The sequence below is a fragment of the Bombus affinis genome, chromosome 9 (genome assembly GCF_024516045.1).
Source record: "Bombus affinis isolate iyBomAffi1 chromosome 9, iyBomAffi1.2, whole genome shotgun sequence".
Taxonomy (NCBI): domain Eukaryota; kingdom Metazoa; phylum Arthropoda; class Insecta; order Hymenoptera; family Apidae; genus Bombus; species Bombus affinis.
In genome coordinates this window covers 13,838,675-13,861,927 of record NC_066352.1, presented here as the reverse complement: position 1 = coordinate 13,861,927, position 23,253 = coordinate 13,838,675, and the positions used below count along the sequence as shown (strand labels likewise).

At 38.4% G+C, this 23,253-nt stretch overlaps 1 protein-coding gene across 8 annotated transcripts in view; it reads left to right on the top strand.

The window, feature by feature from the left end:
* LOC126920376 (neuroligin-4, Y-linked-like) overlaps positions 1-23,253 on the top strand; it is a 329,725-nt gene that overhangs the window by 213,350 nt on the left and 93,122 nt on the right. The gene's annotated exons all lie outside the window — the stretch shown is intronic.

Genomic DNA, 23,253 nt, shown 5'->3' with positions numbered 1-23,253 from the left:
ACTATTAGGTGCTCACCTAGCTGGATCGTGCACACGCGATTTAGCCGGACGTTGTAGATAAATTTCTGCAGACGCCTGCCCATTCCCCCGACCCGTAATCCTCCGATTACACGATCAAATCGGCAGCAACATAAAAAGTAAGAGCCTCTTGTTCGCTTTTAATGAGTTAGCCCGCAAGAACGATCGCTTTCCGATTTTCCCGAGATTTCCTTGGAAACACACCATTGCGAACAAAATATAACTCTGTTTTATTCGTACGGTTTTGTTTGACTGACAGCAACGTTGTTCGTTTTTTAAATTAATTCATCGTGTATTGGGCGCTGTATGCGCAGGTTGTCAGACGTAGTAACGTAAATTTCAAGCCTTAAACGTTATCATACAGAACGTGGTTTGAAATATTTGTCTGGTATAAAAAGATTTAGAGATCGAGCCGGAAGGCATATCGTTATACCGTTGGATCGAGCTACTTGTCGCGTTAAGTTCATGGTACGCGTATTGATTAATTTATATCGTCTAGAGACATCCTGCTTTAGACTAAGAACTTCTAATCTCAATGGAAGCCTGTAACACAGCTGAAGATAATTCCTATAATTAATCTTCTTACGTGAGATTTGCTTCAAGACGCAACAAATAATTTATAAGTAATATTCGGAATTCCTATAGAGGGAAAGTCAAAAATACGCGTATCGTTTCGTGTATCTAAACGCAGACTTTTAATGTCATTTAAAAAATGTACAATATATATGTAGTATCCAAATGGGTCTTAGAGAGAAAGGACAAGTGATGATGTTTTGATTTAATATATATTTAAGAGCAACGAAATGATTACAATGCTGTTCTACGTTCTATTCTCGCATGCAGCTTTCTGCTTCCCAATTCAAGCTCTGCCCACTCCGCACGCTCCACACGCTCTACACGCTCTGCCCACTCTATACGCTCTGCCCGCTCTACACGCTCTGCACCCTCTACCTTTTCCCGTTCTTCGGAACAGGTATCCCGAAACCCCCGTGGTTAAGGTCACGCAGCCTTTTCACGAAAACTGTCCACTTAAAGGTACATTGATGCTAAACGGTACTTTGTTTACCGTTCGGCCGATACCTTAGGCCTTTTGGCCCCGGTACTACATATATGTATATATAATAGACATTATAATATTCATCCATACGACCCGAACCAGTGCTACCCTGTTACAGGAAAAAAAGAAGATATTTTTCTCTCGCATATACGATAAGCACCAGCGATGTATGTATACCGAATAAACACAAAGACAAGCCAACTCCGATTTTTTCCAAGCGTGATATCAACTTGCCGAACAATCATACCATACGAGGCAGCGTTTCCAGACGGCGGACGTCGACAATAAGCACACGCGCGCAACGGTATAAAAACGCGATTAACCCCGGGTCGAGCCGTAATCGCGAGTCATAAATAAAATCGCATCACGCGTAATATCTGCTCGTACGAATCGCTGGCCGTGACTAATGTCCTGCCTCGTTAGATGCAAAGCCGGCTCGTTTGCGGATTACTGGCGTCTTTTGTGTTGGCACGAATCGGCCAGCGCCGTAACCAAAGGGAGAACTAAAAAAAAAGGAAAAAAAAAAAGAAAATGGGGCGAAACGAAGGAAGGAAGAGAACACTCCGTTAACCTAAGTCTACATCCTTCAGCGTGGCAATAAAGACGGCTAAGCGAATAACGGAACAGAAGCCACAAGAACATTTCGCAGGCAACCTTAGCCAACGTTTGCCGGATGCTAGAATGCCAAAAGACCTTGGAATGCGTACAAACTGCTTGGATAAGGAGAGCACACGTTGATGCTGGTGTCATAGAAGCTTCTCTTTGAGCTGCTGATGCGTTACTGAGTTCCGTATTGTGAAAGTATAACGGAAAAGAACAATAGAAAAGCTTCTCGAAAATAGAAGAAATAGAGAAGCATGCGGGTAGCAAAGACGCTTCCAATTGAAAACTGGGAGAAATGTATCGTGTTTGGTGAATAACTCCGAAATGAAACATCAAACACGTTGAACGAAACTATCGATATATGCTGAATCGCGTATTGTATTTTTATTTTTATCGACTATATTTTGCTGTCGAGTATGCACGCTTAAAATAGATATATATGTACGTTGGATAGATACGAGGTTCCTACGTCTTCGCATCTCGCGCGTTGCGTCATCATCGATGGTTAGACGAATTATTATCTGTATTAATATCGTATATTAATCGCACTTCGTCTCTGTGTCGCGATTAATTCTTTTATCAAATAAATTCAGTCTCAAGACTAACTATGTATAGTGGTTTTATTAAGGACGCCTGTGTTTGTTCCAAACGAGTTAATCGCTCCCAATATCCCTGCAAATCTCCTAAAGCAGTTCCTCCGAACGCGAAAACATTCGAAAACGATGGAAAGTCGCAACAATGTGTCAAAACATCAAACACTCGCCTGAACCGGAACGATAACAATTAACCGTCGTTAATTCCCGCTAACGAGGAACAATATTGGCGAACAGGCGGTTAGAAGTTCGCCGGAGAGTCAATCCAATTAGCGGACGCTGCGATCTCGTCTTGGAGGTCGCGTAGCGACGCAATGCCATCCAACATCCGTCGTATAAATTCGAGCTTCCCACTCGAACGTCGCTCGAGGCCGTGGTAGTTCACCATCGCGTCGTTTTCGCTTGCATCCGGTGCGATTCGCCTCGAGGCAGCGAAGAGTCTCGGAACTTGCATTGTAAACCAAAGGGGAATTGGCCAGGAAGCTCCGAATTTCTGTCTTTAGTCACGTAGTCGGAGGACGATCCGTAGCTTTGTTAAGCAGCCTGTCCTTAGCTCCTGCGAAATCTTCCTCCGAAACGGATACAAACAATACCTTGTGGGGATTTGTCTCGATTGCCCCCGTAATAGTTCGCTACTACCCTCTGTGATCGTTTATGCGAACCGTTTGGCTTAAATTTGATAGTTTATTTGGTAGTTTATTAGACTGGCTGTTGCCGTAGAGTGTTTGGATTCGGATTATAGGATAGTTGGCGTTGTATCGCATTATTATGGAATAATGTAAATTATTATTTATCAAAAGACACAATATATGTGCTTAGTATAGATTCTCACGTTATAAATTATCCTAAACCAATAATATCATGAGTTTCCGATCATCTCCGAAAGCTGTATTGCATATTTACTGCCTATCGTTTGTTGAGTTTCGTCCAATAATTAATAGAACGGAATAACGTGAACCAATGGTACTACAAATTCCTAGCGTGTTTCGAAATTTACCGAAACGCACGATATTCGTTCTTAATAGTTTCTCGCGTTAGAAGTTTTGCCATAACCGTCATCCTAATATCATTAGCAAGAGATTCGGTACATCTACGAAACGACGTTTGGGAAAGTCTGATTACAAACGAACGATTCTCAAGCTTTCGGCTATCGACGAACGAGATTCTGCGGGATATTTAAATTTGGTTCTTTGAGTACGTAATTGAAATTTAACGAATTCACAGACTCAATGAGACCATGACTGAACCAAGTTCGTTGGCGAATAGTATGACAGTGCGTAAATGATATTAAGTAAAGGAAGTTCCTCCACGAATTTGTACTTTAACTGTGCGATATTAGATAAGAGCAAGTGGAATCTTCGTAACTGACGTTTAGTTCGAAGCACTGAATATCTCAGAATGGATATTGAATTTCAGTTCGTTTCAGGCACGTCGGAAACCGTGGAAATCTGATTAGAAGAATTACAGAAACACCCACTCTGTATGCATCTTGAAATAGTAATCGAGGGAACGTGGGAAAGCGGCTTGAGCAATTATTAATACACGCGATATGCGCGTACGTGTAACACAACCGAATAAAATCTATTAAAAGAAGAAGACCAGAAAAATACAGATAAATCGAGAAATAAAAACTTTTCTCCCTCGAAATAGCAAATAAGGCGAATTAATTTAAAGAGGAAGTTTAGAATATTATTTATTCTTATTTCACGCACGATCGTTATTTATTCCAGAATGTACATCTTTTAATGAAGGAAAAAATAGTGAAGCTAGATGAAAACAAAAGAAAAAAGATGAAAATTGCTATTCGCTATAACAGCAGGTAGCAAAACGCGTTCGTCAAAGGTATTCGTCATATTCTCGATGGAACTGTTGATTGACGAGGAAAGTCACTTCTGATGGTGAATTTTCTGGGATGCATTTCAATCTATCTGCCTTTTCCGGCTGTCTATTATTCCGGATAGAAGGAATCCTTCAGCGGTAAATGGATGGTATACATAAGTCTCGGTCGAAAGGAAATTCCACGGATGAGAGCGGTTACATGACTAAAAACTGGCTGTCCGTATGCACGGTATCGAGAAAAAGTTCCCGATAATTTTCCCTATTCCTTGTAGATGTTACCATTACAAGTTATTTTTACGACGTGTCTTCCTCTTTATCAAAATCCAGGCCCATCGACGATACGTAATTTTTTAAGTTGGAACTCTTCGGATACGTTTGAATTATTTTATCGGTTAACTAATTTTTATTAGAACAGTGTTAGACTCTTTTGCCTCGCAACTAGCGTAAATTAATTAATAAATTTGAAATTATCTTCCACGTTGATCTTTTTTAAAACAAGAAAGTGGACTAACGAAAAAATTGTATATTGATCAGACATTAAGTTTATAAGACACGCTCGATTTTACGTGTACTTTAACGAATGATTAACCAACTAAACGATAAATGTATTTATTTTTTATAAATATTTTTTATAGGAAAAACCTGAAAACCTACAACTTCAGCGGAACGAGTTCAAACGAATATTCCGATGTAGGAATAATCTCGCTTGATTTATATGCGATTTTCTCTGTATGAACAAACAGGAAGATTGAACGTCACTAAGGGTATTCACAGCAAAAGTGGATGCACCTAAGCGAACAGCGTATAGTACGTGCAGAATTAACTGCTAGCTACCGATAACTTCATGCTCGTGCGCATGACTAACGTCATTACACCGTGGATGAGCAACGAAGACGCGATCAAAAGAGATAACGCCCGTAGACCTCGATCCCGGTGGAAGATTTTGTCGTTACGATAAACGCAACCGATGCACAGTCAGCTGGTGCATGAAACTAATGCTGCATACACGATGTCCCATTTTAGTCCGTAAATAGATGTATACCATCGTTAGAAGCCATTCTACGAGAGGCACGATTATCAAGCGATTGAAATAAGAGTAACAATTTTTTTAAGGCACACGAAAATACGAAAAGCAACTTGGACGATTTAAGATCACGAAATTATTTAAACTTTCTTAATAGAGAAAAAGGAACAAGTACGTATAGCTGCGATAAAGTGTAGAACTTGCTCCATTCTCTTAATGTCTAGAATCAAACTTTACAAATGCCTTTCTAACGTCTTGTTTGAGAGATACACAAAGATAAAAATATTTATTCATGTTGAGAATTGTGGATCTTAATTGCCGAAATAAAAGTAAAGGAATACCAAGGTTACGCTTAGAGTTCATATTAAAATAGTTTTAGATTTATTTAATAAACGATTTCCAGCACTCTCTTTGTCTCACCATCTTCTAAACCAGACTGCCAACGGAACAGTCACATTCTTCTGTTTTACGAGACGCTGTGCACGCACGTATTTCCACACGCTGATATTCACATACGTGTGTCACTACTACGCGGCCAATCTAGTCTAGCACACAAAATTATACATATCTGAATACAATTCAATAATAGGATTCAGAAAATATCGATACAACGAAATCGTACATTCATACCGTAAAATAGTCTTTCTGATAAATGTGAAATCCGCAATGTAAGACTATCGATCACCCACATAATCATAGAGTGTCCTACATACGACGAAGAAAGGCAAAGGTATAACGTGGACGATAATCCTAAGGATATCCTCGCATCGATCCCGTTCCAACAAAAGACCATCGAGTTTCGTAAAATTACGATATTGAAGAGAATTTAGAAATCCACCGAGTATGAAAATAAACGCTAATCAGGATAAATAGACGATGCCACTTCAAATAGAATAAATAACAGTAACAAAAATCATTCGCCATATTCTATATACATATATAATAATGCAATGTATTAGGTCATCCCATAAGTCGGTGTCGACTTTTGTGTATACATTTCATGTGTCGATTTATAAACATACGGCGATAAGGGTCCAATGCACTTGAAAAATGGGAAGAAGTTGTACAACGAGAGGGGGATTATATTTTTTCATGAAACTGAAAGGTATGTAAACGATCTTAACATATATAACCGCTCGAAAAACGGAACGAACTTATGGGATGACCTAATAATTAATAATTTCTGAAAAATTCTACCAAGTATATACGATATCGCTGTGATAAATATGAATAAGTATGCAGAATAGAACACAAATATCCAGCCCATCCATTAACAAAATTCCACGCGAAATCGACGCATAATGCTCTGCAGGTTCCCCTGGAGTCCTATTCAAGCACTCAGCGAGAGGCGTTCATTCAAAACTCTAACAAGTCTCACAGGCCGAGCACGTAGCGCGTAATTCACTATACTTTTCTCGTGGTAGTTTGCACGAAGCTCGTCCCGACTCGCGGCCAGTTGCCCCATTGTCTTCTACCATCGTCGATGATCTCCTCCCACCGTTTCCTTTATCTTTTAACCGTGGAGGGAAAACTTCTTGGCGCGTTTATCAGCGCAACAATGACGGCGAATATCGGCGAGTGGATGCGTTTTCATAAGTTGCTCGGCGCTGATATTAAGAGGAGAGGCTTCCGGTAAATTTATAGGTAACCGGTTAACGACCGCGTGAAACACATCGGATCGCTGACGGAACGTTCCTTCGCGCTTGCGAAACGTTAACGTTTATTATCGTCGTGGACGTCGCGTTTGAACGTTTCCTCGAAATGGACGATCATTAGCGATAAGGCACGATGAGAGAAGCTTTCGAGAAAATGAACTAAGCCTCGTGCTGGCATTGCTTTTTTCTTCGCAGGTGTTTTTCTCTGTGGTTAATGGAAGTGCTTTGGATGGCGCTGGCTTATGGTTTCGGCTATTGTATAGTGTGTTTGGGAAGCGGAGGAGTATTAAGAGAGACGCGATAACAGGGCGATCTTGCGGATTGAAACACGAAGAACTGCATATCGTAGATGTTTTATAATATTACGATTTTATGTGAAAACATCTTTCATTTGATAAACGTAGAATGGCGGATGAAAAAAGAGCCGGAAGTACAGTTTTTTTAACGAGAAAATAAAATAGTGGCGTGATAGAGGTAGGTAGCGAGCCCATGAATCGTTATTGGAGTTACATGTTCCACTGTTGCGTTATAAATGTACATGGCGGGGATGTAAGCGAGCTATTAAAAATCCGTCTGATTCATTCGACGAACAGTTTGAGATCGCGATTCTGCTAGTAATCGAATATCGCTGTAATTTAACGACAATCCGATCGTTCCGAAAGGGAGCTTCAACCGTGGGAAAAAATGCAGAATATTCAAGGAGTTGAAGATTGTTACGAAATCGACCTTTCTCCAACTGCTTACCGTTCGCTTGAAAATGTTGCCATTTTTCATTCCAATCTCTCGCAGGGACTCACCGATGTATTTCTAGACGAATCCAATTTCCAACGCGAAATCTGCTTTAAAAAATGCACATTTTCCGCCTCTTCGCCGTTATCATGCAGCAAATAAATCTTTCCATTTACACATAAATTTGTAATAATTACTACTTCATCTCGTTTTATCAAAATTCCATAGAAAGGGGAGAAAACGACGAAAATTCTCGATGAAAGTTCGCGTGTCGAGCAAAGAAAAACCTTTTTTCCAGCAAAATTACAAGGGACTGGAATCGAAGCTTTGCACGAAACGACGTTCCACGAAAAAAGAAAAAAGTGTGGCAAAATATCGTGAAACGCTGGTAGCAGAATGCTGGATCTGCAAACGTCGCGTAATTACAAACAGTTTGATGCAGTGGCTATTATTAGAGGCAAAGTAGAGACACGGTTATTCGTTTTGCTTCAATTATCACCGTTTTCGATCGAAGGAATGCGAGAACCGACGAACCTCGTTGAAGATCGTACGAGTTGGCACGCTTTCGTAAATTGCTTCCTCTTACGGGTATTAGACGAGAGCTTCCGGCGAATTTCAGGGAATCCCGATGAACTGAATCTTGATTACGCTCACAATTTCGATCATTCCGTCGCCGTCCGAGCCGCGGAATATTTCGCCGAGCGAATGAGCTCGTTACTCGCGAGTCACGATACCGAGCAAACTCCGTGTACAATCGTGCAATGGATACAGAATTGGTCGCAGAATATTTGTACAAAGAGAGAATCGTTTGTTCAGGAACCCGCCGTCTCGTTTTCTCGTTTTCTGCCAATGTTTCTTCCAGAGAAAAGCAAATAACGTTCGAAAGGAAACGTGCATTTTAGTTTTTATTGTCGGTTCTGCGACGCTTCGAATCAACTTTGATTGAACCGTGTTTTCTGTCGTTAGCAATTTTTTTAACTTTCAGAAGAATGTCGAAAAATCGTTATCGATGCGCGTTACTCCTCGTTTCAACGTTATGCCGAAGATTTTCATGAGGCGAGATCGAGGCATAAATTTTTGAGGACGCGAGAGTTAAAAATTATGAAAAATAATTTTATATCGTACGGGAGAATCATTTTCTTCGGTCTATGTTTCGAGTCTTTGAAGTTTCTATAGGAATTGGACGAGTGGTTTTTAGAAACTCGATGCAACGGAAAGTTTATCGACTTTATCCTTTTTATTATAGCATATCAAGAGCAACGAGAAGAGGTACGATAAAGACAATTTTTGTCAGCCTTTTTATTATAAAGACATCCACCGTCATTACCTTGATGTAACGTCGTTGAAGAGAAAAATATCCCGAGGCCAGAGAAACGCGCCTTTTAACGGTAGCTCATAAGTTCATGCAGTTTTGTAAAATGCCAAAGATGCGTTTAATATCACCACGATCGATATCTTTCAACGAAATGATAAATTACAGATTTAATCCTCAAAATGAACAGTTGAAAATCAAAGTTGCACTATTTCACGTGTAAAGCGTATTTGATAAATTTGATCCAACAAGGAACGATATATTAAAACGAACGTTATCAACGTAAATCCGTTAATCAGACGAGTCTAAAAGAGTCGACTAAACGACACGAAACTGCAGAAGCTTCGTTTCATCGAAACATTTTCCACGACGTTGATCATGAAAATTGTTTACTTTTCAAGCTTGCGATTTCCATGAAAATCGTCAGATTAATTTTACCAGACGCCTGGAGGGTTGCAGCCAGAGGGTGGAAACGAATAGAGGGAGAAACGAGAGGAAATTTCACGATTCCCACCGTGAAATTCTCTCGCCGGTTCGTGTTGCGCGAAAGGAACGTGTCTCCTTATTTCGAGGTTCTAACGGAGTAATGGTGTTTTCCGTGTAGTTGGCCTGAAATTTTCGCTAGTCAAAAATTTCACGCTACGACGAGGTAACAACCGCGAATAAAAGCTCGACGATGCTTTGACAAACCATCTCTGCCTGTCTCGATCGATATCGAGGTCGAAAACTGGCTTCAATAATTGGCCGTCTACCCTGAAACTCTTTAATTGACACCGAAAAAATGGAATCTGATACTTGGAATTCGGTTTCTGGCCATTTATTACTGGACTCTGAATGTTTGGGGCTGAACGTACACAAATGTACAAAACGCGCATAACGTTTGCAAATATATATAAAATATTCGAAATAGAGAATTCGTAGTTCCGTTAATTCTATAAAAGTTGAAAAAAATCATCTGAACGACTATTATTTCCATGCGATTAAAAATAATCGAAACTTAACCGACTAATTAGAAATTATTAGTTAATTAGAAATGCTTCTCAAGGGATATAATTTGTAAGTGATCTCTCCGATTCTGAAAATGCAAAAATCTTCTTTCCATCTAATTCCATGAATATTCCAACCTTTACAAATGAAATCCTATTATTTTTTACACAGATCATCTAAATATTTCGCTTCGTTTCATTTGAGAGTAACATCAATACACGTCACATCCATGAGAGAAAATCCATAAGAGCAAATTAAAACAGAATGCCTGCAATGTTAAAAATAACCGAGCTGCAAAAGCATGTCAAAACAATTCCATGAATCCTCAGTAAAATATCACCGTGCGCCATTCTACCTTCCAACGCTGTATTCGTCATCAATTTCCTGCATAACATTGTTCAAAATTTGTTTTTATTCAGAAAGTGGAACAACAAAAGAACGAAGGAAACACCAAAAAACTTCACAAGTAAATATACACTACTCGTCGTATAGTTCATCGATGAAAAAATTGATCTCGTTAAATGTATCGAACGATCGCCGAAAAAATTGTTAGATAAAATGTAAAGTGGTGGACATTTCGGTAGAGCTGAATTCTCTCCGACCATATTAACCGGGAACTTTGCTTTTCGATTTATACTGGCATGTTTAACATGATTGTTGCATCACGCTGTAATAACAAAGGCGCGACTGCATCAGAAAGTTGTGATAAACATTTACGATATTTCGCATAATACGCAGAGAGAGAGAGAGAGAGGTTTATCGTGTTTTATTGCAAAACAACGTGGCGTTTACGCGGCTACGCTTTGTTTTCGAGAAAATACGTCAAATCTCCTACCTTCTCTCACCTTTCGTAGTGAAAAATGAATAAATATTAATAACACAGGTGAGAAGGGTACGGAAGGGTAACTTGGTGTTAGTAAAGAGCGAAAAGTAAGGTTCAAGGACTGCATAACTATAAAGATTACTCGTAAAGCGTAAAAAATATGCATAGTAAATCAATATATGTTACTTTTGTTGTGAAAATCGACAAATGCAAAGCTGAGTGGATTTTGATGGATGTATTGTTCCTAAAGGGATGCAAATGGACTCCCTTTCGAATAGGAATCTGAATGTTTTTATGCATTAACTGGTACTGTTTTTTGTTGTCGATGAAACAGAATAAATAATATGAAACGTGAAAATGTAATATGAATTCGACAGATATTACATTTTCCCGATGTACGTGATATCTGTTTTATGGAACTGGAATATTTTTACAAGAATAGTTTTAAATAATGGATTACTATTTTTTCTTTGTTTTATAGCGACAGGCTGTAAGACAAATCTCTTCACAAAATATCAAAATTTTCCTTGTTACAAATCATAATTGTTTCTTGTTAATGTATATTAATCGTACTTGTTAATATATAAAGGTTATTGTGCGAAGAAAAATCCCTTGATTTAGTGGAAATACTTCACTCAACAATTTTTTCAATTCAATTTTCTAATTTTACTATTTGCAAAAATATGTGTTTGCATAAACATGCACAGTCTGATAATAGCATTGCACCGGTTTCTTTACGCGACTTCTCATACTTTACACATCGTCTGAACGACAAAGCGAACAGAGAGAACACTCGACGTTCGCGTACGAGAACGACTCATACTGGGAATTGGATGCACTTTGAACCTTCGAAAACGTCTTGTCGACGATCCTGGGCAGCGTGAAATTCGGCCGCGTCTCAAAGAAGCACAACGAACGTCGAAGAATTTAATACGACAGCTGGACCATCGAGATAGAGAGAGGAGAGACTACCGTCTCCTGAGTTTCTTCGATCTTTCTCGGCGGATTTTCGATACCGTGGCGAGTGCACTTCAGTTTCCGGGGAAACGGCGATTTTCCTTTCGATTTCCTGGCCAGCCCATAATGTCAGCGTAGATCGCAGTTAGAAGTGGCGGCACGATTGGAAATTGAACCCGATGAAAGGGTGCAAGCGGTACGCGAGGTCACCGTACGTACAATATGGGAAGCGAGAATCCGACAATTCGACTTGTTAAACAACGAATTTATTTGTGTTAATAATTTTATAGTTCAAATGTCTAAAATTTAGATTACGACAGATACATATCATTTATAACGGTATAACATTTTACCTTCTACACGAAAATGGTAATATTTAAAAATGTTCACGTAGAACTAAACATTCGCAGAGTTATTTTATGGGTTAAAAATACAAGTTGATTCGTGTGAAATTACGAGGGAAGGAAGAAAAAAGGGACTTTTATAGGCTCAACAGGTTCTTCGAAATTCGCGAAAGAATGGGCAAAATGGTTGGCAGAGATGGGAAATAAAACAGCCATTGAAAAATTCATGCACGAGTCGAGCGAACGTTTAAAAATAACGTTGCGAACTGGTTCTACCGGAACGACAAGCTGATTTTTCGGCGAATGGATGGAAGACAGAATTATTAACCGTCCGCGGAATATTGATGCGGCCATGTGTTACTTCGTTTCACGAACTACGATTTGCGTTTCGAAAAACTAATTTCGCCTCGTGCACGGCAGGCGTGATGAACAGCGAGGACTTCATTCCGGCTAGTAAATTTACGAGGAACACGGCGCGTGTGACGTGCTGATCTTCCACTTCCGGCTATCGTTCTCCAAACCTTCCGCGAATAATCCAGCAAAATGGATGTTGCAAGAAAATTCATCGTACTATAAATTTTCTTTAAATTTCCCTTCAGAATGTAAAACTTTATCCAGTTGAATGTACCACCGATAAAGTATAAAATAATATTCGACAAGTTCGGAATGTTAGATGTTATTTTATTATATTATTCGGAATTCTTTTTTTTTTTTTTTTTTCTTTTAATTTTGAACGAAAATAGATATTCGGAGGAAATAGGGTATCGTTGAAATTTGACGTAAATTCTTCAACGTCTTCATTTTCTATACTTTCGTTTACCGTGATAATGTATTGCGAGGACATGAATCATAATTAGTCAAAACAATAGGCCCGAGGACATAATAACGTATAAATTATCGTCGTTATGAGAAGCCCTAGGGGTTCCAGGGCAATCTGTTAACCAGCAGGGACTTAATTTAATGGACTCCCAGTATCGTCATAGTTTGCACGCTTGATATTTCCTAACGAGCTGACACAGAGTCTCGGTCTCGAGCTAATACCCAGAGTCGAAAATGTCTGAGCCGCTATAGCTAATGTCGCGAACTATTCACGGTGTCTGAAAGTATGTTTGCGTCCATGGGATAAAATTCCAGTCACGGAATGTACCATAGTATCTGGTAACCCTCGCCATGTATGCTACGTTAATACCTTTGTAATTCTCATGGAAAACCGCGTGATAGATACGAGTAAGGGAAAATCGAATTTTCGAGGAATGAGGCGCTGTTTTAAACAAATTTGACTGCTTAATGTAGCGGTTAATATTCGAGAATAGCGCTTTTGATTGGAAATACGACTATCTGGTATGGAATTGTACAATTATAATGAAATAAAATTTCTTCTGCGGTGGTATTATTCTATTAATCAGAATTTTCATTGGCGGAAAGTATAACGTAGCTAATTCATTGACGTAATAATAAGAATATAATGAAAATAAAATGGCATAATAAAATTAATTTAGCGGTGCTCCTCTAACATTCTGTTAATTATAATTTTCAGAAATTAGTAGAAAATTATGGAGTAGGAAAATTTGATGTAGTAATCAGAAGATGATGAATATTAAATAACACGATGAAATAGAATTCTCAGTGCAATGATGATATTTCACTAATTATAATTTCATCTATTTAGAGAAAATTATGATGTAGAAATATTTGACGAAAGAACGATAATTCGATGAATAGTAATAAGAAATATTAATAATTTACATAAATATTAATAAACGTTATTAGCTGATATGTACATGCTAACTGGCGAAGAACATGGCTTCCAGCGTAAAATACCAAACCCAAGGTGAACGTAACAAAGGAGGATAGGAAGTTTACACAAGTTCGTGAACTAGTCCCCATTTACAGATCCATCTTCCGGTCGTAGTTTGTTCCCAGAGCAAATGTTCGTTTAAACTGGCAACCAGTCCTGCTAGTTTTCCTACATTTCGATGTCAGTTTAAATGAGCACCAACCCTGGAACACTGTTAAACGCGCGGTACATAATTTATCTTCTCGCTGCCTTATGCGTTCCTTTCCAAATGTACCTATATTCCTGTGTCCCTCAAATTGCACGCTGAATTTTTTTTTACCGAAACGTCAAGCCAACGTAACGTACTGCAACGAAAAAATGCCGCACTTTTCATGAAATTTAACTCTTATTAGCTACGGGCGAATAAAAATTTATACCGAGAAAATTAAAATATAAAATATATGAAAACATATATGTAGAGCGCAAGCCATATTTTACACAAAGTCTGAAATTCCTATAAACGCAGCATTGTAAATCTATGAAATTCTTATGAGAAATTACAAATTGATCTATTCGATTACCTTTGTACGAAATTTCTCTGAAAAACTACGAATCCGTCATTTCGTCCAATTTTGAAGCAAAGTGTATGACTTTCCATTTATACTTTCATTCGTATCTTCGTTCGTTTCCATTTTCTTGAAAGAAAATTATCGGCCTGTTTGAAAATTCTGTTTGATCCCGTCTGGAGAAAATCTTAGAGTGGGTGAAACGTAAGTAGATCCGGAGAGTTCTAATCGGAAAAGATTTTCACGATCTCATAAACAACTTGGTCCTCGGCTCGCTGAAGCACGAGTTAAAATTAATGGTCACCGGCAAAAACTCGAATCCTCTAATCTCCGTGACTCTACATTATTCATCGGCTTTTCGTGGCGTCCTTTATTTTCTATTAAAAGCCGTGCCACTGGTCGGCTTTATTCGGTCACATAGACTTAGGTATAATCGTTCAGATGTCATCCTACGTAGATAGATCGATACGTTGAAAAATTGTCACGTGGCGAATTTAAAGATAACGCTTTAGACTTTCATCGTGTAACGACGTTAAACTGAAAGATTATTGAATGAAAAATGGACGGATTTTGTTCGCATTATCTCGCAACACGTAGCATTACATCTTTCATACTGTAATACCACTTTCATATATGGAAGTATTGTAGTAATAAGTTTTACCGCGATTTATGAGTAAAGGGGAAAGGAATTAGATCGTAAAAATATGAAAAAATGTAGAAACATTAATTTATATTTATACAATATCCTGTTTGAACATCGTGTTTTTCTATGTTAGAAAAAACGGGATACTCGAGTAAAATCGTCTTCGTATATAAAGTCCTATCTACAATAAATTCTCTTAAAAGCAATTCATTAACCTTAAACTACCTTATCAATCCTATCAACGTCGCTTGTAGTTCACAAATTTTCATAATCTAACGTCTATTTTCGCTGTTTCGTATATTCGCGATAAACAATGCCGAAATCTTCTTGGAAAAGAAATACTCGGTAAGACTATCTGTATCATAGTATTAATCCAATTGTAACTAAATCCTGCCAAGACCAATGCACAAATCTCAAATTGCCCTTAACTTAACTAAATCACTCGCGAACTCGTGAATTTTCTTCAAGCCTTTGGACAAACAGCAACGCTGTTAATAAATTTCCCCCAATCGTCGATAAACCGAACTTAGTGTCCAATAATCCAGTTCACAGACATTTTCGCTTATTTAAAGAACAATAAGAAGGATTTATCCGGCGCGATTTCGAGCCGATTCACTGAAAAACAGGTTGAACTTACGGTGCGAACGATGGAAAGGAAGGAAAAAAAAGGGGTGGTACAGATGGTAAATAGAACAAAAGAGCCTTCGGGCTGGTTCCGAGGGCTTCGTAAACCGCTTTCCCGCGAACGATATTAACGACTGGCCAGCGTGCCGCAGAATTTATAGCGCTAAAGCAGCCTGCAGGCCTCCAAGAACCGCTAATACTAAAGATAAACACGTGCACACGAGCTGGTGCTCTCTCGTTACCTGGAAAACGCCACCAGTTCTTCCGTCCAGGGGTTAACTTGGTTTTGATATTTGCACCCATCCGAGCCAGCGTACGTGAAAGTTGCATTGAAATTTATCGGGCAGATCCAGTCGTTACACTGGAAACTATGGAATCGCGTTTAAGATATACCGACATTGTTTGATAGAACAAGCGATTTGGTTAAAGTAAGGATAATTTGCGTTTTATGGGTTTATTCGAGGAGTACGTGACTATAACTCGATGTAAAAGTAGTTTTAATGACTGTGAGTATTATTTGTTCTTCTCCTTTCTTTAATTCTCTTTTTAAATATACTTTCACGCACTATGAAGGTATCTCGCGATGTTTATCTCGACAGAACAAAATGGATCGTACGTAATTCGACGAAATAATATAAAACAAAAAACGTTGTGCGTCTATTATTTCCTCATAAAACGAAAGAAACTTTTCGGACAACCTAATACATAGATCACGCATACTGATATTTATAAAAATACACTAAAGACGTAGCAGAACATCGGAACGCTCGTAAATACTGAAAACTAGGTCCTTTTAATATTTTAATAACATAATCCGCTTTGCAATCCTTTACGAGCAAATTCGTTATTCGCGCAACAAAATTGCATTCTTTTTTTCGCTGGTATCGCGGTGCAACTCGATGAACTGGAAGTCACACATTTTAATTTTAAAATGGACCACGCTTCGCGTCGAACTTCCGGCGGTGAAAAGTTGAGAGGTTTCGCCAGTAATCCCCGTTAGTCGTGTTCGGGTTTAATGTCACGGGGGTAGGAAAGGGTAACCGACGTGTTCTATTCGATCTTTCGAACTGAATTCACCGTGATCGAAATGGCCGCGATCGTTCGTTATTTCGTCGATGAATATGCAAGCAGTAGCTCGAAGGATTAAATTCCCAACGAACGAAGGGTGCCCCGAGGACTCGTACAACAGAAACAGTTTCGACAAACGTTGTCGACGATCAGCGATGAAGGTTGATTGACGATTGGAGGGGAAGGTATTATGAAAAATGTTCAACCACAGACACATCCGATTCGTTCGTGCCGATGATTTACTGTTTTACCAGACATGATTATTTCGTATATCAAAATCTGCATTTTTTGACAAATAGAATATAATAGAAATGGCCGAGTGAGACTTTTAGGTGGTCGAGTGAAAAATTATTCGCTCGTCGAATTTCATAGTAATATTTAAGTAAACTCTGTGATGTGATATAATACGTGTATGTTGATAAACATTAAAATTAACGACAAGTTCACGAGTAGGAATATATCATATTCTTCAAATTAAATTGTTTATGCAACGATCTATTTACAATTTCTATTCTATCTATTCTATCTATTTACAGATTAAATTTACAGTTCATGTACCTACATTTTATTATTTACATTTACTAATAAACTATTATTATAGAACACTAGATGGGGATAAAAGAAAATATTTCGATTTGCACCCATCGATAACCCACTTGCCAGTTACACGAGTCACGCGAGTCACATCAGTCACATTTCAACTGATAAATAAATTTTGAGGGATGGCAGATCGAATGGGAGAGCCGTACGACATGGAGAAGTGATTCGCTCATCGATATCGCCAAAGAACCAGCTCCATTCGATTGTTTATTTTAATCTTTCTTTTATATCTTTTCCCCTTAAAACTTACCATCTAACCCTCTCGTTTCATCTCCACTATTTCATTTTGACGCATCGAACATTCGACGACCGATGTTTTATTATTTACGAGGAAACCGGCGTACGTACTCTATGCAAAAGTCACTTTTAAACATGCAATTCGACGACCTAAATCCATCTATTATGCGAGGTAATCACGAGCAATTCACTCGCTCCAAGGATTTACTTTCAATCGTGTTGAATATTTTAAAACTTCGTACCGATAGACCGACAGCAATCGCATCCAGCTAATTAATGATTCGTTAAACGATCATTGAGTCGGAATCGAAAGCGCAGGAGCTGATATTTCTCTTTCGAAAATAAATTTCGATGTTTGCTATTATCTATCATTGTTTCAATCACAGGTGCAGCTGTGGGAAAGTTGGAACGAACCAGCCCGATCGAAGACTCTTTCTCCGCAATTTTTCTATAGCCTGAAGTTTCTGTCTGACTTGTTAGTTGGATAATAAATAGGATAGCTATTTTTGTGCCGGCTTTACATTGTTGAGAGTTGTTAGATAATTTTACAAACTCGAGAGAAGAAGTTTAAATTTTACAATAATCTTCGTTGCGCTTCGTTGCACCGAATTAATTTACTTAACGATACTTGAGAAGCGTTAATTTCAATAAAAAAAAAACATCTCTTTGAACAATTTGGAAGAAGTACATATAACATCTTCGAATGTTTTTGATAAATAGTTTCTTCAAAAATATTATACAGTAAATAGTATAGCGAAAGTAGAGTAGAAATTTATAAAATATTGCACGAAAGACTCGCCCCTAGATCTGTCATTTATTATTTTCCTTAATCGCGCAATTAAAATGTGGGAAATAATCGAGACACAAATAAACTGTTTTTCCCTTCATACATGTTCACAAGATTGTATATAAGTTCAACGAATCATACTCGAAATAATCGTCTAAATATTTCCAATTATTTTATAAACTGCTCTAACAATAAGTTCTTATTTCCATTGAAAATTATAAGACTTGCCTTAAGACTTTATTCATTCTCAGACAAAAGCCGATGCCTGGTATAAGTCCTAATTCCTGAACTAAAGATGGCTCGCTCGCAATTTAATCCCTGAAACAATCATTATTTGATCGTTAACGTGGAAGAGAGGCGTAGTATCAGGAAACAATCCTAAACGAGCAACACCATCTGCCTGGATTCTCATCATCGATCGCCATTTTGCCAGCATATTCGTTCTCACACAGCTGGAAGAAGTTACGAGGAACACTTGTAACTTCTGTTTCGATCCAACTTGCTCAACAGCCAGATATTGCCACTACCCTCCGACCAAGAACGTTACTAAGGAAAACAAATTCCTCAAATCCTGAAGTTGACACGTTATTTACAGTATACAGTAGAATTTTTTCAAACAAACTTTTCCATTTCGAATTTTACTTACTCCTGTCTACTTTTTGAATTTATCGTCCAGTTTTAAATAATGATATATACTTGCGTGTAGTACAGGTCGTTTTTTTTTTGTTTCAACTACTTGTACGTCGTATCGAAATATCCTCTTTTTAGTCATTGAGTGGCATAAAAGCCAGAAAATCAACAAATATGGACGTATGGTGCTTTTTTTCTCTGCGTGGCCTTCGTATAGAGAGTTCCGTTTATCGAAACCGAATGAACGTATGTGAAATATGAATAAACTATAACGAGTAATTGAATTAAATTGTGAAAGGTGGCAGCGAGCAACGAAAAATATGGGAAGCCGGAAGATTCGAAAAATCAGATTGAGATTAAATGAAAACTGACAAACACCGTTATATTTACTCGGTTCGACAGACATCGGCGCTTTTAATCGCGAAATCGACGTTTATCGAAGGAACCAGCCGGGTAATATGTCCACGGCAATTTGCTCGAAAATCGGATATTTTAATCCCCATTAGTCCCTATGACACGAGGTATCGATGATTTATCGGAGCGTACATTTTTCACGATACCCTTAATTAGCCCCGGCCCAATCGATACGTCCGCGTTTTAACATATTTGGCTGGATCTCGCGATCCGGCTGGCTAACTCGCCAGCCAATGCTCTCTCGAACTAATTACGCGTGCACGCGCGCGATCGTTTCGCTCCGATGATACTCGCGGCCAGATAAATTTGTCAGCGAAACGACCGATTGTGCGCCGCCCCGGCCAAGATTTTATAAGCGTCGCCTCGTTGCTGCCCGATTATCGCACGCGTTCCGACAATGACAAATGTTTCCACGCTTTTCCACCGAGCTTTGTCGGCCGCTGTGCATATCCTGGAAGCGTTACAGCTACGTTCGGATTACCTGAATTCCAATCGACTTAAATTCAAATCGTACGAAACTACTTTACTCCTTCGGACGCGGATTAATCGAATCGGCAGATCGAGAACGTTACAAGCTCAAAAATTATACTTTCGAGTCTTTTGTAAAATAATTAGTAATTTCTAGCTTCAATCACTTCTGGACACGAGTGAAAATTATCGAGCCATTCTCTAGCTTCTCTTCGAGAAAACTTAAGTTTTCTAAGATTCAAGCGCAGCAAGAATCTGCGGGTAAATTTCTTCAAATTGAAAAAGCTGACGACTCTCTGATCTTCCATTCGTTCATCTAGAATTTATTCTATATACCCATAGTGACTCGTGAAAGTATTTGAACACTGATAAAAACATTTTACGTACTGTACGAAACATTTTGGAACTTCGTTAGATGGAAATTAGCTAATTGAATTAACCGTAACGAGATTCCACTATCACGACAAAGTTTAAAACAAATCTGTAAAACGTACGTAGTCGCTGCAAGATATCTGCTGCAAGCATGTGTTTCGCGGAGATCGGAAAAATACTTAAATAACCGATTGTCTATTATATTAACGATACGTGATACGTCAGCCACTTTGAATTCACAGCAATGAAACAGACACGAAAAAGGAAATACGGAAGAAAGATTAAAAGCTTTTGAAGGAGGAGGAGACGCCCGCTTACGTGGATAGATTAACAATGTTCTGTCGAATCTCACGGTATTTGATCTTGAATGGTTCGCCACAGAGATAACCAGACTAGCCGTAATTGCAGTCTTACGAGGGGATCCGCCATAAGGTGTGCTAGGATAGCTGGCACTCGTCATCTCTCGACATTCTCCGCGTCACGAATCATTAATAATTCCCCCGCCATTAGCTGACACTTTAAGCTGTTTAATCGTGCAGCACAGCCGGCTTTCCACGACGTTTCTCAACGTGAATTAATTAAGACACCGACCGACTGTGTAATAATTAAAATTTCCATGCGAAAATCAAGAGACATCAGAAAGTGTGGAAAGAGGCGAGGATGACGAGGCAGCACGAGCTGTCGAGTCGAGAGACAGCCGTTATGCGAAGATTGCGAGAAGAAAAAGAAACAAGGCATTGCCGAAGGGTGATACCGACAGGTCGAACAGGAGCCTACGGACATTATTCACCCTCCATTGCATAAAAATAATAGGTCGCGTGAAATCTCAGGCGATGATGAAGGAGAACTTACGTTGGGTGGTTTTCAAATGATGACTTGCACGATTATTACGAAAGTGTTTGGGTTGTAATAATATTCGAAGAGAGTTACGCGTTTCTTTTCAGATATTTTTCGGATTAAATTATAATAGGATGAAATTAACCCTTCAGTGATATTATTATTATTATTATTGTGTCGCAACTGGCACATTACCAAGGTCACTTTCGGATTAAATCGGGTTATTTCATTTTGCAGTAATTAACCATCGTTTGGATTCTAATCTTTTAACCGTAAATACCATTGGTTGACTTTAGTATTATGTAAATAACCTAATCTCGAAAAATATATTTGTAAGATCAATGATCTTGGATCATAGATATTCGATCAGCTAAAAAATGTCATTCTTTCACAGTAAATTTTTGCTCGAAAACAATTTGATATAGATCTACCGTATGAATTACGTCCAACGATTCTTCGTTTATCACGTGACTCGGTCATTCGAGTGTTTATTTTTCCTTTTTCTTAGCGATGGTCACGTGACGGTGTCCATTATATCCCGTGAAAGCGAAGGTAGATTTCGTGTATTTCACATGGGAAAATACGACGTACGTGAAAAAGGGTCCATAAAGAAAGGGAAGAAGCTTTCAGGATTTTAGACGATCCAACGTCTTTTAGAGGATCCACATGATTAATTATCCACGAGATTTGATTAACCTCTAGGATAGAGTGTTGATTACGGCGTTCTCCGCCAAGTCAGTCCTCCGCCATAAAATTCTTTACTGGGAAAAGTTTCAGCATTAATTAGTCATATAAAAGTTCATCGTCCCATTATATCCTTTGACTCTAACAAGAATAAGATATCTCGCTGATAATCTTATCGCTTTCGTTGCAAGTAAAAATTTGTGTCAACGTTTTCTGGATTTCGCTTGTTAGAAGAAACGAATTCCTTCGCTTTTGTACGAACAGTATAACCTATCGGAATAAATAAATGCTCTTATTTTAATATTCGAGTCATGGTAATTAATCGAGCAAGATGAAATATTTCTACCTGATAAATTAGCAATTTATTAAACACGGTGTTCAAATAAATCCACAATATTCAAATAGATCGATGTGTTTTCTGGAATTCAAAGTCGTTCAGACAATACTTAATCACGATTTTATGTTCATTTGATTTCTATGTTCAATCTATACCACTGGACGATGATTATGGAACACACGAAAAGGAATCTTTGATCTATAAGCCTGAAACAACGATCTTTCTTAAATTAAAACGATTAAATAAAAACGATCGAAGTAAAATTTAAATAACCAATTCATCATTAGGTAACGCGCTTTATCTTTCGCAATGTAGATAGACAAATTATTTGGCAACACTATTGATTAGCAATCGTCATATTTGCAACTCTTACTGTGGATCTCCATTCAGGTAAATGATTATCATAAATTACGATCCCATCGAGTATCAATTAATCTCTCGTTCAAAGGCTGTATTTCCGATGATCAACAAACATCAGATTACTGGGAAATAGCCATTGATTGGTTAAAAACAAACAGTTCGAAATTAATCCTTCTCATTTAATTGCGTTTGTATAAGCTTGAAGGGTTATTAGAAATTCCAGGAAATAATTATAGAATCAAACTAATCGTGTTATTTGAGGTTTAATATTCGTTAAAATATTTATTACGAACAACAAGTATTTGTCTAGAACATTTTCATCTCATCGTACCGAACATAATACTTAAAAAATTACATACATAGGCTCGTTGGAGTGAACAACCTGTATGCTTTAATAACAATAAAAACATAATACCATTGATAACAACAAGCTACTGAGAGCTGCGTTAGCAATAAACCCTTGCAGTCATTGCAAACAGACAGTCCTTTTCCCGGTAAATAAATGCGGACGACCGATTCGAACGCATGGACGCGTGCACGGCACGCAGATTGCGCGAACACAAGATTTTAATTGCGTTCCCGACCCAATCGGCGTGGATCTAATTACGACAATTATCGCGTGTACAGGCATACAGAAAGTGGAGAGAGAGAGAGAGAGAGAGAGAGAGAGAGAGAGAGAGAGAGAGAGAGAGAGAGAGAGAGAGAGAGAGAGAGAGAGAGATGAAGAGAGGTCACTTGGATCGCTTTGTTGGCGTCGCGTTCGATCGCAAAAATACCATGTTATTTAAATTATACACGGCCATTGGCTTGATTTCTCTCTTCCTCTTTCTCACTACGATCGATCGATAAGCGATTTCACCATCGTCACCAAACTATTGGCCGTTTAGACGAGCACTTTATTGCAATCG